The sequence below is a fragment of the Grampus griseus genome, assembly GCF_964374135.1.
Source record: "Grampus griseus genome assembly, chromosome: 4".
Taxonomy (NCBI): domain Eukaryota; kingdom Metazoa; phylum Chordata; class Mammalia; order Artiodactyla; family Delphinidae; genus Grampus; species Grampus griseus.
In genome coordinates, this window is record NC_138997.1 from 22322485 (window position 1) to 22339677 (window position 17193).

At 37.7% G+C, this 17193-nt stretch overlaps 1 protein-coding gene across 3 annotated transcripts in view; it reads right to left on the reverse strand.

Annotated features, from left to right (window-relative positions):
* INPP4B (inositol polyphosphate-4-phosphatase type II B) overlaps positions 1 to 17193 on the reverse strand; it is a gene marked incomplete at its 3' end in the record, with an annotated part of 719784 nt that overhangs the window by 307049 nt on the left and 395542 nt on the right. The window lies entirely within an intron of this gene.

The following is a 17193-nucleotide window of genomic DNA, read 5'->3' on the forward strand; positions in this document are numbered from 1 at the left end:
GAAAAAAACGTTATTTGTACATACTTATTTGTTTGTTCCAAAACCACATAATCTGAGAGACAGTGAGGCTACAGAATGGTGAAAGATACTACTGTAAGTCAAAAGGCATATGTTCCGGGCATACAGAGAAACAAAATGCTCAAACCACCCAAGTGATTGCTCAAATACATGTTTGTACAAACTCTTATGGGCTCAGAGAAAATAATGACCTAAATTAATGGAAAAAGACATCAAGGAATGCTTTCCAAAGGAGCTGCACAGGACATAATAGGCAGATGAGTGTAAGAGGAGAACTGGTGAGAGGGAAAAGAGTAATTGCCAAGGAGTAGAGGCATGATGAGATGTCCAATAACCCAAGAAAAATAAGCCTTTGGGGGAAATACAGGACTCCAGGAATGTGCAGAAGAATGAAAGAAGACATTTGCTGAGGTGATATGCCTGGGTCACTTCAAGAAGAGACGTGTAGGCCAGGTTAAGGAGCTTGGATGTTTCTTACAGGTGATGGTGAGAGAGGAGGAGGCGCCAACCAGAAGGAAGGAAGGAAGGAAGGGAGGGAGGGAGGGAGGAAGGGGAAAGAAAAGTAGGGGATGTTGGAATTTGTCAGCTCCCCTCAATATACAGTGGTGATTCTTGTTCAGGCACACCTAAATCCTGGTGTAAATATCATCGAAACTCTTGGGGTTCTGATTTTTCCCTCTTGTTCTCAAACAGATTCTTCCCAAGAAACAACAAAACTGTTGAGAACTTCATTTCATATGCTCAGAAGAGGGCTTCTTCCTCCAGAATTTCCAGGCAAAACAAAATCCTGATAGATCAGGTCATGTCTCATTGGCTTGGCTTAGGCCACATGCCTACGAAACTTCTGACAGAACACACTGATATGCCAATAGAAATAAACATATTGACTACCTAGACAATATCGCAGCTTCCATTCATATTCTTATTCATACCTCCCTTTAGAAATGAGAAAGCTCGATACCCAGGGTTAAATGCTCAAGGTCTTCACAAACAGCCAATATTCAAACCCACGTCTGTTCCTCTCCAATGTCCATGTTCTAGATGTAAATAAAGGCCTTCACAATATTCAATTACCTGCCTGGGACAATGGGACATTGAAAAGTCACCCAGTCTCATGCAGCACAACCTCTGCACAATGAGTCCCCAAGGAGCTCGTGTAGAGTTCTAAATCTCCTTTAGATTTTCCTTAAAAATAAACCACCTTGATAAAAGTAGTTCAGATTCTGACTAGATACCCAAGCCTTATATTTACACTAGTTCAGATTCTGACTAGATACTCAAGCCTTATATTTACGTAACACATGCTCTACACTGAAGAAAAGTAAAAATTAAAAAAAAAAAAAAAAAACAAGCAGAAAATATCACTTGGATTTGGTTCTCCAACGGAAAAGGGCAGAGAGGCTTGGGCAGGCCTTTCAATGATGGGCAGTTTTCCCTTCACAAGTCCTTACTTTGTTTCCAGTCTGGCTTCTTACAGTTGGTAGGGAAGTGTACCTCTGACCAAGCAGCTTGACACATTCTCAGGAACAAATAAGTAAGGTTGATGACATCCTTCCCATTCCTACCTTCAGCAAAAGTGTTTCCTCTCCGGGAAGGCATTTTAGCTGTCTTCTCGTACTGGAAGTGAATACCTGAGCATCTTTACTCCTGCTGCCTTGGAATCGCCACAGATAGTATCCCGCATGATGGCTTAAGTAGACTTCACCTCAATCTCAGCCCTGCTACCAAGGACTTACCCTCTGTATCTGCCGACAAGTAAATAAATAAATACAAGGGCATACAGTGCACTTCTCTCCTGGACTTGAAATATAGAGGGTTTTAAACAGAATCATTTCTTTTCTTTGCTAGAACAGAGATCGGTCTCAAGTAGCTGCAGGCTCTCACGATTACTATTTTGAGAATCTGACTTGACTCTATGTAATGCAGCATAAGTGGAAAGAACTCTGATTGAAGAGCCAAGACCTGTATGTGTCAAAAATTCTACTTCTGCATCTATATTGAATAGATGGGTGCCCTTTCATAAAGCAGAAAGTGTTTGAGAAGATGAATAGAGTAACAACGTTTGACCTTTTAAGGTGCTGAAATCCTAAGATCAGAAATCTCGAACACTTAGAGAAAAATATATTTTAGTGAAATTGCTAGAATTTCTCCCTTTGAGACCTGAACTATACAACTAAAAATACTCTCGTAGTAAAATATAATAGATATCCAGACAATAAGTATTATTTACCATGTTACTTATCGTCATTTAAAATGTAGTGATTAATTAGAGCACAGACTCTGGCGCTAAATGTCTTGGTTTATATCTGAACACTTCTACTTAATAGCTTTGTACCTTTGTCTCAATTTTTTCTTCTGGAAAATGGAGGTCATACTAATAGTATCTATCTCTTAGTAGTCTGTGAAGCTTAAATGAGCAAATAGGGAGAGAACAGTGCGTGATACAGAATAGTGCTATAAAGGTATTGTTTTTAGTAGGATAAGGATATTGATGATTGTACATTCAAGATATAATGAGACCTTTCTGTATGTTCACTCACACTCCTTTAAATATGGAAAGTAAACAGCCATTTAGGAAATACTAGGTTTTATCACATTCCCAGTTGAGAGTCTTTCTGCAATTATTGTTAAAGCAAACAAAAAAAAAAACACAAAAGTTTTTCCGAAGTTAATTGTGGTGCTAAAATATAAATATCATCATCACTCATCACCGTCATCATCATATTAAGAACCCCAGCAGTAGCAGCTAGCCTGCACTGAGCACCCACTACAAGCCAGTTGCTATACGAGAAGATTTACACCAATCGTTTCATTCATATTTACTCCTATTATCGTTTCATTACTGAATGAACTGAGGGCCAGAAAGATTAAGTAACTGGTCCCCGTGTACAGAATTAGTGTCAGAACCTGGAAATAAACCCTGGTTCAGATGAGCACAGCTCACAATCTAAGACATAATCTCAGAGACTATAGTTCCAAACCAAGATGCATTTTTCATGCTAACATTTTCCTTATAATTTTTTTTCCAATGATCTGGATTTCTTAGCAAAACCCATTTGGGTAAACATTTTGGAAGATGTAGAGAAAAGAAGGATCTCCCCCAAAAGAGAGGAGGTCTTTCCGTCTTGCACTATTGTTGAGATGCTATGGGAAAAGAATATATAAGCCACAACTGAATGTAATTTCATATATATTCTTTCTCTCATTCTTCCACATGATTTTCTTTTATCATAAATATTTTGGATTCCTGGGGCTTGTCAAACTAGTTAAAATAAATTTTTATTGAGAAATGATTAGGCAACACTCATCTTATGTTCCTTAAGGAAGTCATATTACTGGTGACCTTAACATAACATGATTTCTTTCCCATCAGAATCTCCAAACACATAATAAAAATACTTGTCAGTTCCTCTTGTTACCCAAATGAAATAGGTTCAAGTCAAGTATTTCATTATTTCTCATTTGGTAAACTGACCCAAGGAAGAGATTGTAACATAAATACTGCTGCAGAAGAAACTTTGAAATTAAAAATAATAATGATAAATCAGCAATTTCGAGTAAAGGCAAGACTAACTATCAAGAAATTACCAGCTCTCTATTCTGGAACCCCTAATTTCCACTACCCCAGAATCTCTGGGGACTCCTGCAGTTTGCTTAGGTGGCCTAGTTCTTCTCTACAAATGTGTTCAAACTTACCCTAAACTAAAAGCTTTCTGTGAGTTCACTCACATTTCCTTCTTATTTCTCCTTTTTGCTACCCAGTATTTACAATCTTAGCACCTCACGTATTCCTTGATCCTTGCATTCTAACTGTTTTCTGAAAGGCTACTGACCTCCTAATCACTAAATCCAGTCATCTTTTTTCACCTTCCTTGGTATCTCTGTAGCACTAGGCAACACTAACCTTCATCTCTTTCTTAAAATTTTCCCCTAATTTGGTTTCTAAGGCACTGCACAGTCTGGTTCTCTTCATTTTGTTTTTCTTACTGTTTTTTAAGTCTTTTTTTCTCTATCTTTTTTTATTCAACACAAATTTATTCAGGAACAAATAGTGGGTTAGAACCTGAGGATGTAAAGACAACCTAAATGGTACCTGTTCTAAGAGTTCACAGTCTGAAGGAGAGCTAGACTATAAACAGAGGATTATGGGATTGAGTGATAAGTCTTACGTCAGAGCAGTCATTTCCAAAGTATGACCAGTGGACCAGCGGTAGCAGCAGTACCTGGGAACTTGTTAGAAAGTCAACTTTTTGGGCCCCAGCCCAAACTGACCAAAGTAGAAAGCTGAAGTAGGTTTGTTTTTTTTTTAAACTGTGGGGAAAAAACATATAACCTGTAATTTATCATCTTAACTATTTTTAAGTAGACAGTTTAGTAGTGTTAAGTATATTCATATTGTTGTAAAACAGATCTCCAAAACTTTCTCATCTTGCAAAACTGAAACTCGTTAAATAACAACTCCCCTTTCCCTCTCTCCCCAGCCCTTGGTAACCAACATTCTACTTTCTGTTTCTATGAATTTAACTACTTTAGGTACCTCATATATATGATGTCATACAGTATTTGTCTTTTTGTAATCAGCTTATTTCACACAGCACAGTGTCAACAAGATCCATCTGGTTGTGGCATATGACAGGATTTCCTTCTTTTTTCGAGGCTGAAAAATACTTTGTTGTATGTATATACCACATTTTTTCTTTTATCTGCTCAACCATTGATAGACATTTGGGTTGCTTTCACCTCTTGGCTACTGTGAATAGTGCTGCTATGAACATGGGTGTACAAGTATCTCTGAGATCCTGATTTCAATTTTTTGGATATACACCCAGAAGTGGGATTGCTGGATTGCATGGCAATTCTATTTTTAAGTTTTTGAGGAACCTCCATACTGTTTTCAGTAGTAGTTTCACCATTTTGCATTTCTGCTGACAGTGCACAAAGGTTCCAGTCCCTGCACACCCTAGCCATGGAGGAATAGAACTTGTTATTTCCTGGTGTTTTGACAATAGCCATCCTAATGGCTGTGAGGTTGCTCCTTATCTTTGTATTGAAACCTGGTCATCTCTCATTCTCCATAGTCACTATTTCCCAAGGTTCTCACTTTGATCATTTTCTCCTATTTCTCTTTCCTGATTCTCTGATTTTCAAAAATCACTTCTGTAAAGGTGCCTTCCAAATCTTTATTCCAAATACTATGGTTACTTCATAATTTAAAAAGTCATTTCCAACTTGCTTCTTTTTTTACACATTCCAACAAAGAAAGTTTGAAAGAACAGACACTTGTTTTCTCAACTTCCCTTGCTATTACTGGTGAGTATGGGACACAATTCTAGCCAATGGAATGCAAGAAAAAGTCTGGGACAAGTTTGCTTTCCTGAGGAAACAGAACAGAATGAGATAATACTCCCCCTTCCCCTTTGCTGTGGGAGAAAAAATACAAAATAATTTTTAAGCAACTGTTAGGTGTTTCCAGACAATATAAATCTTGTCACTTTCCCCTAATCCCATGCACCTATTTCCAAATGATTGCTTAGATATTTCTACATGGATATCTCATCTGTATGTCAATCTTATGGTAGCAAAAATCAAATTAATATAAAGAAACCTGTGCATTTGTCATATCTTTGTGTTTTCTTAATATAGCCAATATTAATATTTCTTATTTCACAGAATAAGTATAAAAATACTTAAGTGAATTAATAAATTGTGACATGACTAAACAGGGCAGAGCAAATAATCTCTAGGAACTTCCAATTGGAGGAAACAGCATTAAGATATACAGCTTTTTTCCTCATTTGACTATTTTTATCATGACATTGTCAGCATCCTAGAATAAGATCTCATGATCACTTGGCAACGTTGCTTACCTCCTCCAGGATGTCTGTTGGCCGACACTGAAGTCTTACAAGCTGTAACTCAGCTAACCTGAGACAGGCACCAAATAACACTAACGTAGCTATAGCTGCTACACGGGAACTCAAGGTAGGCGTAACCAAATTGAAATGAACAATGGGAAGGTCATCAGGGCATTTCAGCACCTGAAGGCAGATACGCTGACCCAGGAGAAAGATGCATTATCTAAGGCAGTTACTCCAGATATTGACAGAGCCTTCAAAACGTAAATTCTCCCTCTTCCCTTTCCTGGAGGTCAATTTAAAGAGGAAGTTCTTAACCACATTTACAAGGGTGGTCCCCTACAGCAGCAGCTTGACTGAAAGTCATCATCCACTTCAAATTATTAATAGAGTTAGGAAACTCACTGTTCCTGGAAAACCTCCCACACGCCAATAGATTCAATATCAGAAGACTGAGATTCTGGTTGACATTTCAATACGACCTTGAACAAATTATTTAAACTTACTTCCTAGCTCCCTGACTCAACAGGGTCTCTATGAGCTTCAACTGTAATACTACATGTACAAATTCTTTGTAATTATTGAAGTTGTATGTAATTTATTTGTTCTTTATTTTCCGTGATGTCCCAAATAAAATTAGCACTGCTGAAAAAGGTGAAGTAATACGTATAGCTATAGGGTAAGCTAATCCTATTCTTTGATCTGCCATCCAAAAATACCACTTGTACTCTGGTCTGATGTTTAATTAATTAATAACTCTTAAGCCTTTTCTTCTATTTTATCTTTGGTGTTTCTGAGAGTCTAAATGCTTAAGCCATTTGCCTTGCAGAAGAAAAACAAAAAGATTTTTTTCATAACTTTTAGGTGGCTTTGGTCTCAGAAGTTCCTTCAAACAGTCTCATCTAGTTAAGCATTCATGAATTTCATGAGGTCAGACTAGAGAAGAAACATTCTGCTTCCGTCTAACAAATGTTTTAAGAAAGAAAGCAAGATTGTAAGGAAGGTAGAAAAGAATTCTTTATTCTCCACTTTTACTTTCTGCTATATCCAAGGTCAAAGAATCTTATAAAATCATTTCATTTGGGGCAGTTAGAACGATGTCTCAAAAATCAAACTGGGGGCTTCCCTGGTGGCGCAGTGGTTGAGTCCGCCTGCCGATGCAGGGGACACGGGTTCGTGCCCCAGTCTGGGAGGATCCCACATGCCGCAGAGCGGCTGGGCCCGTGAGCCATGGCCGCCGAGCCTGCGCGTCCGGAGCCTGTGCTCCGCAACAGGAGAGGCCACAGCAGTGAGAGGCCCGCATACCACAAAAAAAAAAAAAAATCAAACTGGATGATGACTCAGAGTTGGAAGAGTGAAAAAGAGGTACAGGGTGATTCACTGGTCAGCCCACCTGTATAAGTATGATTTGAAAAGTGAATCTTAAAGAAGAGGGTTTTTTTCCTCTCATTCTTTCTCATGTGTGGTTTCAGAAGATAGACCCATAGACACAATGTCCCTTGTAACCCAAGTCAGAAGATGAGAGTCAGGTATCAAAATGACTCTTATAATGAAAAATGTGGACATGCCTTGCATTATCTTTTGCTGTTTTTCTCCCTTTTTGTAAAGAAATACTCAGGAAATGAATATTGCAGTATCAGAATACAGAGTATCAGGTTAATGAAATATTAAAATAAGAACAGAGAAAGTTGATTCTTATTCATTGCTAGACACTTGTTTCAAAGTGAAACAGCTCTGGTGTACCAGCATAGGCTCAGCACCCAGCCACAAATCATCTCATGAGAACACAGACAAGATATCCAGACTGATCAATTCACTGGAAACATGGTCAACCTTGAGGAGTCTGATAGCAGGAAACCACTAACCCTTCTCTTGGAAATACACTAGTGTCACTCGGGAAAGAGTGCCCTCAGTACAAGAATAGTATCTGCAGTAAACAATGATGATACCTGCATTTCTACTGGATTTTTAGTTTTCAAAGCGCTTTGACATGTGCCTCTTTTCCTTTCAGCAGTAGACAGAGCAAGTATTATGGTTTCCATTTCAGAGCTGGGGAAACTGAGATCTGAAAAAGATAACTTGTCTAAAGCCACACAACTAAGTAGCAAATTTTAGATTAGAGCTTCTGATTCTAAACTTGATGTTCTTTATTCTCAATGTGGCATCACGATTGGGAAAGGATCCTTGAGGGGACAGAGAATTGTATCCTTGATCCCAAGTTTGAAAACGTCCTTGCTTCGCTTGTTTCCAACAGTATGTGAACCTGATTTTCCCATAATGGCATTCAGAAACCTTGCTCTTGCACCCATTGGTGTGGTTTTCAAATGCCTCTTATGGTCTCTTACAACAATTCAATAATTCATCTCCAGTTTGGTACTGTCTTTTTTCAGATACTTGTTTAGATTGCAAGTTCAAAGTCGATGACGCTAATACCAAGGGGAAGCACAGTGTGTGTGCTGGGGAAAGCAGAATGGGGAAGGCAATAAAACAGAACTTGAAAGACATCCTTCTGCCTTTAAGCCTACACTAACTGAAAAGGTTCTCTTTACAAATAGAACATTTCTTTGAATATTAACATTGCCCTAAGCATATTTTTGGCCTTGCATGACAACAAATGAACTTGATCCTGGAATTTCAACTTTAAAGCCTTACCTAATGTACATAAATACAAATTTGTGAATTCTACTCCGTGTACACACTCATATTTAAAACCGTTATATATGTAGATATGAAGACACAAGCACGCGTCCAGAGTTTCTAACATGAGCCCTCAGTTTCTTTGTTGCTTGGAGGCCACAGCAAGCTGCTATGCACATTTCACTGTGCCTCAATTTAAACTCAGGAATGAAAAGCAAATGTTGTAGCCATAACACATGCTCCAAATTCCCTGAGTGTGGGCAGGCGGGGGGAAGGTGGGTGAGCTCTTGTTTACACTTAAATCCTATCCAATTAAGATTTTCTTGGGAAACTGCTCTCCCACATTCCAACATGCTAAGGTGACTATCAGTGCCCTTTTCAAAACAAACAAAAAACGGCAGTTTAAAAAATTATCAGTATATTATTTAAAAGTTTAAATATCCTTAGAGACACCTTCTGATTAAACAAATCTTGATAGTGTCTTCCAAGAGCTGCTCTCTCTCTCGGTTAAAAACTATTACCCAGGTTTGTCTGAAAGACCAGTATCTCTGTGAACTCACACACTGAATTGCTTAGGACATCTGCCCCCTCAGCATTTAGCTCCATCCTTAAGGGGCACATCTTAAAAGATAGCTTGACTTACTGCCATGAAACCTGAGTAACCCGACTCATAGCAACTTGAGAAGAAAATCTTTGTGACGTGGAACCAGATGTCCCTCAACTTTTTTCAGAATGTGGCCTCACCTTCTGTCTTGGTAGATACACATGACTTTTCCCCGTATGTTTAAAAATACTTTTCACGTGAAGTTAAATACCAGCTGGAACCTAGCTGTAATTATCATTCCCTTCAAATGACTCTAAAGAAAGCTTAGGTTTCTTTAGAATTTCCCTTTGTTCCCACTGTGCTGCATATATAAACTTAAGGTAATTAAAAGCTATTCTGAGCTGTATAGCACACTGACCTTTTAAATCACTAGTTTCTGCCCCTTTCTAATCAGAAGAAATGTTTTGGCAACATATCACATTTCAGCTTTGCAAAACCAAGCAGGAATGGGAAGCCAATGCAAGACACACATCCTCTGTGCCCACGTCGGGCTGTTCAGGGATCCACCCCATCAGACAGAATGTTCCCTAAGCTTCCACCTGCCCTCACAGCTGTGCCAAGAAGGCTGCTGCATGAATGAGACAGAGCTGGCCAGCCAGGTACTCACAGCTAAGCTGCTGGAAAAATGGTAACAACCCGCAAATGCTTGAAAACTACCAGAATGAGGTCAATATCTCAGAGAGCCATAAGGGGAAGCAGAAATAAACTCTCTCTCAGTTCAGGGTCCAAGTTAGACTCACAAATCCCAGTGGGCAGTTATCAGATCATTTGATTGGTGTTAGCAGGTAAAAAAAATAAATACATAAATGCTCCTAAATCTACTTGGAAGCATGAATTCATTATCCAGTTTACTGACTACAACAGTACCGGAAGACGGAGCTCCAACTTGTGATCTCAGATCCTTGAGTCCCCTACAAGTTCCCCTAGTTATTTCAGGGAGTTCCCAGGGCTTCATCAAGTAATGCAAATGATGACCATCTTCTTCCTCTTTTGCTCTGACTGGCCTTGGTGAGGTTTTCAGCTACTGCCTTCATTCCCTACAGATGATCCCCCCGACGGTAGGTCCCTCAGGTCTGCCATCTCCCCAGGCACTGCCCTGCACCTGCCAGCATTCCTATAGGTGGCCACTTGTTTGTAGCAGTTCCCTCCCATCCAGGCTACTGACAGCCCTCCTGCTTTGAATCTTGAGGGTGCAAAAGTGACATTTCTCTGAGGACAATGTATTTTGCATGGAAGCAATATAAATGACACTTACCTTTTAAAGTTACATTTATTTTACTTAATTTTCAGAAAATCCACTAGCAGGATTGTTTGATCATACTATTATTTTATTTCATGCTCTCCTGTTTCCTTTCTTTCTTCTTCTTTCATTATCTACTCCTCTTCTCCCCCATTCCATTCACTGCATTTATTCTCTTATATTTTTCTACATACTCAACAGTCATTTACAATTATATATTGCTTAACTATAAACGCAACACACATACATATATAAAGGCGTTTTTTATTATTCGTTTTCAAAAAGTGGTATTCTATTATACATTATCTTCTGTATCGTGCTTTTCCCAAGTATGCAATACCTTGTGGATCTTCTTCCAAGTCTACTTTTAGAGCTCCAATTAATTAATCGTTCTTTTCTAAGGCTTCATAATATCCCTAATTAGGATACACCAGAATGTATTCACACTTTCCCTCTAATTTTTCACAGTAATGCTCAAACATTCTTCTCCATATATCCTTAAGTACTGGTGGCTTTACGTCTAAGAGGTTGACAGCTAACAGTAACATTGCTAAATCAAAACGTACACTTGCCTTTCATTTGACTAGATGCTGGCAGATTTTTTTGTTTTTTAAGTTGTAGAAGTTTACATTCAGTCAGCACTGTACGAAAGGGCACTTTTCCCACATTCCTGCCAGCAATGGTCTTTAATTTTTTTGCCAGTTTATCAGCAAAAATTGATGATCACATTGCTCGTTTAATTTGTGTTTCCAAGAAAATACAGTTAGAACACTTTTTATGTTTCTTGGTCATTTGATTTTCTTTTTCTTGAGGACTGGCTCGTCAAATACTGTGCTCAATTTTTTGACCCTACTTCTAAACTTGGAAGAACTCTTTAAATATTACGAGGATCACTAGTCCCCACCAATCTCAGTATCCCATTAGGGAATACAGGGTAGACTAAGCTTCTCTATGTTTTTGATGAACATGAATACAGTTACCCTGTTTTGGAAAGAGAATGGGAAATGGCCTTAACTACCCATTTCTACTTTAATTGTAAAAAAGCAAATTAATTTTTCTTTTATTAATTAATGTTTTATTTAGGTTTTTCTTCTTTTTTCTTTTTTAAGCTAGGTTAAACAATTGTTTCCATAACTCACACATCTGAAGACGGTCAAGGGTGAAAACACTGAAACTACAGTTCTGCTGATCTCCATAAAATAAGGATGTGGCTACCTCATGGTCAAGCAGCCACTCTGCTATGGCCCCCAGAAATTTGTAAGAAGCTTGTTTTGCTTCATGAGTAAATTCATTTTCTTATGTTATTGTCTAAGAGCCAGTCTTTCTCCATGCAAACAACATTTCCTTCTGGAAAGTGAGGAGGTATTGATGAATATCCTTTTCTCTATTGTGGGAATCCAAAGAAAAACAAAAAACAAAAATCTCTGAACAGATGATATAGAGCAAGTACTGTGCCCATGCAGAGGATAGTGGCACAAAGAAAGAACTGGACTATGTGAGGAAAGGGAAAACAATGTAAAGAGCAGGGTAGAATGGAATGCACTTGATATGTAACTACAGAGAAGAGGAAATTAAAGGAAGAGATGGAAATGCATATATACAGAGAGCAGCATAAATGCTAAAGGGAAGGTGTTAAATAAGTAGCACTTCTGCTTCTGGTTAAGATGTAAAAAGTTGCAAGAGATTGTCACTCCCATTGTTACACTGAGAAGAGGTCATTATGCCACCAAATCATACCTTTTGTTAAACCTATCAGAAAACTGAGGGTATAAATAAACCAAAAGGAAATGAAATCCAGATGGTGACAGACCCTTAGTAGAGGAAGAAATGCCCAGGGCTGGTGTCATCCTTGGCTAAGCAGCAGGAAGTAGAGGATCTTCCATATAAACCAGCTGAACTTGTAATGAATTTCTATAATGAGCCCATGTGACCTGGCACGAGAAATCTGAATCCCTAGGAGCCCTAGCCACAGCCTGAGTCTCACCCATCCACTTACTTTTTCCCATGGGATGTCACATCATGCAGGAGGGTATTCCAATGAAGGATGGAGGGGGCAAAAGAGCAGTGAGATTCACTGCTAAGGTACACAGGGCTTTCTCTAAGGCGAGGGCTGAAGAGCAGAGGTTGATTCCCCCACATACTAGGCTGAAGCTTGGCAAAGATGTGGAAGAGCAGTGAATTAAAGGAAAAAAATTGCTCCAGGAATCTAAGGTTGGTTTAACATACAAAACTAAAGTAATTCATTACACTAACAGAATAAATAAGAAAAACATTTCAGCATCTCAACACATACCAGAAAAATATAGTTTGACTCAATCCAACACCATTCATGATAAAAAAAAAATACACAGAAAATTATAGATAGAAGGGAAATTCCTTAATCTGATAAAAAGGCATCTATGAAAAACTTACGGTTAAGATCATACTTAATGGTGATATGTTAACACTTTCCCCTTAAATTTGAGAACAAAACCAGGATTTCCACTGTTACCACTTCTATCAATACTGTATTAAATGTCCTACCTAGCCAGTGCAATAAGGAAAAATAAAATGCACAATGATTGGAAAGGGAAACATAAATATTTCATTATTCACAGATAACATAATTGTGTATTTTACAAAACTCTATGGAATCCATGAAAAAATCCTTTAGAACTGATATGTGAATTTAGCAAGGCCGCAGCCTTGGCTACAAGTCAATATAAAGAAATGATTATATCTCTACCTATTAGCAAACAACAATTAAAAACTGTACTTTTAAAATAATACCTTGTATACTAGCATAAAAAATCATATACCTAGAAATAAGTCTAAAAAATATTATGACTTATATACTGAGCACAAATACATTGTCCATAAAAGTTTAAAGACCTAAATAAATGGAATGATATCCATATCATATTTATAGATCATGAGACTCAATGTCATTAAGATGTCCATCTCTCCAAACTGATCTATAGATTCAGTACAATTCCAGTCAAAATCCCAACAGGTATTTTAAAGTAACTGACAAGTTGTTCTAAAATTTATATGGAAAGAAAAAGGGCTTTCAAATTGGCAAAAACAAAAACAACAACCTCGATAAAAAGAACAAGCTGGTAAAGATAAAGGATTTAAACTACCAGATTTCAGGACTTATTATGAAGCAACAAAAATCATGTTATTGTCATGAAGCTAGACAAACAGATCAATGGAACAGAACAGAGCATCAAGAAACAGACCCACATGTATCAGTAGACACTGATTTTCCAGTCAAGGTACCAACTAAATTCAGTGGAGAAAAAAGTATTTTTAACAAATGATGCTGAAATAACTAGATATCTACATAAGAGAAAATAACTTTAATCCCCACCTTATTCCTATTACAAAAAATAATTTGAGGTGGAGCTTAAACCTAACTGTAAAGGCTAGAACTATAAAATATTTTGGAGGAAAACACTGGAGAATATTCTCCTGGCCTGAGGTTAGGGAGATTTCTTAGGGCACAAAAGCACTTACTATGCATGAAAAACGGACTTAATCAGGATTTAAAATTTCTGATCAATAAAATACATCATTAAGGAAATTATTAGGCAAGCCAAAGACTCACAGAAAACCATAACACATATATCTAACAAAAGCACCTGTATCCACAAAATATGAAGAATTCTTAGAAATAACAATAAGAAGAAAACCAATTTTTTTACATAGGCAAAAGACTTGAACAGACACTTCATTAAAAAAACAAAACAAAACAAAACAAAACAGGGCTTCCCTGGTGGCGCAGTGGTTGGGAGTCCGCCTGCCGATGCAGGGGACACGGGTTCGTGCCCCGGTCCGGGAAGATCCCACATGCCGCGGAGCGGCTGGGCCCGTGAGCCATGGCCGCTGAGCCTGCGCGTCCTGAGCCTGTGCTCCGCAACGGGAGAGGCCACAACAGTGAGAGGCCCGCGTACCACAAAAAAAAAAAAAAAAAAAGAGATGAGTGGCCAATAAGCACAGGAAAACCTGCTCAACATAACTAGTCACCAGGAAAATGCAAATTAAAGCCACAATGAGATACCTCTTCATATCTACTAGAATGCTAAGTGAAAAAGATTGACAGTATCTTCATTTGTGCAGTAACTAGAACTCCCATGAATTACTAAGAGGAGGAAAATAAAGTTGCAAATAATTCTGAAGAATAGTTTCTAGAAAAGTTAAACAGGTATCTGACCTATGATGTAACTATTATACTCCTCGGTATTTACCCCTCAGAATAAAAGGACAATTTCCAACAAATACTTGCACTCAAATGTTCATAGAGACTTAGTCATTGTTGTTAAAAGCTGAAAACAATTAAATGTCCATCAATATGAGAATGAATAAGTAAATTGTGGTGTATGACTACAAAAGAATACCATTCAGTAATCAAGTCACTGAGCAACATGAATGAATCTCAAAACCATTATGTTGAACAGAAAACACCAGATACAAGAGAGTGCACACTATGTGATATCATTCACATAAATTTTAATAAGCAAAACAAATATATGTCGGTAGATATGGGAAAGTGATTGCCTTACAGGGTGTGGGGGGGTGGCAACTGATTGCGAAGGGATACAAGGGAACCTTCTGGAAGGACGAAAACGTTTTACACCTTGCCTTGGGTAAAGGCCACATGGTCATATGCATTGTCAAACTCATCGAAGTGAACGCTTAAGATCTGTCTCTTTTATTGTATGTAAATTATGCTTCAGTAAAATATAAATATGCTCTTTGTAAACATATACCACTTATCAACAGGAAGAAAGGAAGAGAAGTTATTTATGAAGGGCGGCAACATGTTAGAACTCTGAACTACTTCCGTATGGAATTGGCAACTCCCCTTGCAAACTATGTCATAACGTAAAGGCGAGCATTCCAAACGGCCAAGGCTGAGTGAATGAAGAGGCTGAGAGGACCATGCAGCACACATAAAAGAAAAAGGAAAAATAAGGCCAGGGGGACAAAAGCAAAAGTATGAGACATAAATCTAGCCATTTCACAACAGGCAGTAACAGCTATGTTTTCATGAATAGTACCTGGTCACTCCATTACAAAAGTTTTTCAGACATCTGCAGTTAGTTATACATACAGAATTTAAGTGCTTAAAATGTTTGGATATGAGGTTTTTTTCCTATATTTGATTATTGACATTTTTTTCTCAATTAACTAATTTTTAGTCTCCAAATGAAGAATGCTTTTAAAGTATCAGTTGAAGTAAAAAATATCATATTGTGGGAGCGAAAAATGAGAGAAATCCTATCAACTATGTACGTACCATAGTGTAGCATGGAAAAAATAAAGGATCTTTGACTTGACCTACTTAAGTTTTTAGAATCCCAATTGCTTCATCTTTAAAATGGGCATAATGATACTTCTGCCCTCAGAGAAGTTTTATGGAGATTAAAGAAGAAACTAAAAATTAAACATAGTGCTTGGTATATACTTAGTGATCAGTAACCTTAATTTCTTTTTCCTTACCCAGTTCACCATATCTTCCAGGTAGAGTGGAAGGCCAGCCACAGAATTTGTCTCAACAAGTATAGTTAGACTTAAATTTGTAAGAAGTCAATGGAGAAAATCAAGCCAAGCCAAAGTATACTAAATAGAAAATGGTTTTATTTTCCATTGAAAAACATAAAAACTGAACTGGATAATGCTGCCTAGGGAATTGTACTAGTACTAAACTTCCTTGGACATATAACACACAAAATACAATGCATTTACATCCAGGGGACTTCCCTGGAGGTCCAGTGGTTAAGACTCTGTGCTCCCACTGCAGGGGGCAGGGATTCAGTCCCTGGTCAGAGAATTAAGATCCCATATGCTGCACGGTGTGGCCCCCTCAAAATAAAAATAAATTAAAAAACATAGAGTTATATCCAATCTAGATAAGGTCACTTTTTCTGAAAGGTACAAATGGGGAGTTGTTACTTATTGGTGGTAAAAAATGTCTCAGGACATAGATTCTCACCTGAGAAATGTTCAGTGTCTATTGGACATGGGACTCTGTCCTATAAGCTAAACAGGGGGAAACAAGAGTCATTCTGAATCAGCAGTTAGACTCTTTTCATTCTTTACAATGACTGATTGCATTTCTGCTGAAGTTATTAAGAAAGACAATCTCGGCTTCAGTTGTTTAGAGGAGTATGAGAACAAGTTAGATTATCGCCGCATCAAGGGCGCCGATGGAAGGTTATCATATCCCTTTCAAAACTTCCAATTTTAAAATGTATGTAAACAAATGTGAGATGGCAAAGTAACACATTTATCTGACCGGCTAATTCCAAGTAATAATAAACTCAATAGAAAAAGACAAGGAACTTAGTCAGCTAGCTCCATTAATTAGTATTCAGCCAATAGAGAGTATCTCATTGTCCTGTTCTAATATGATCAATGGTTTACTAAGATCAAATATTTAAACTTCTTTTAAATACATGCACATAATTTGTTGATTTTCCAAAACACATAAATATTCATAATTTCATTTCTTAATCCTTAAAAGTATTATGATCTTAAAATAATTAGGTTCTTAAATGCCCATAATCTAAACTGTACTTTAAAACCACTTGCCACCTCCTTCACTTCTGCATCCACCTCCACACCAAAAACAAACAAACCTTAAGAAAGAGGAGGAATGGTGCCAGCCATGAAAAAGAACAGAATAATGTCATTTGTAGCAACATGGATGGACCTAGAGACTGTCATACTGAGTGAAGTAAGTCAGATAAAGACAAATATCATATGATATCACTTGTATGTGGAACCTAAAAAAGTAATACAAACGAACTTATTTACAAAACAGAAACAGAGTCACAGATATAGAAAACAAACCT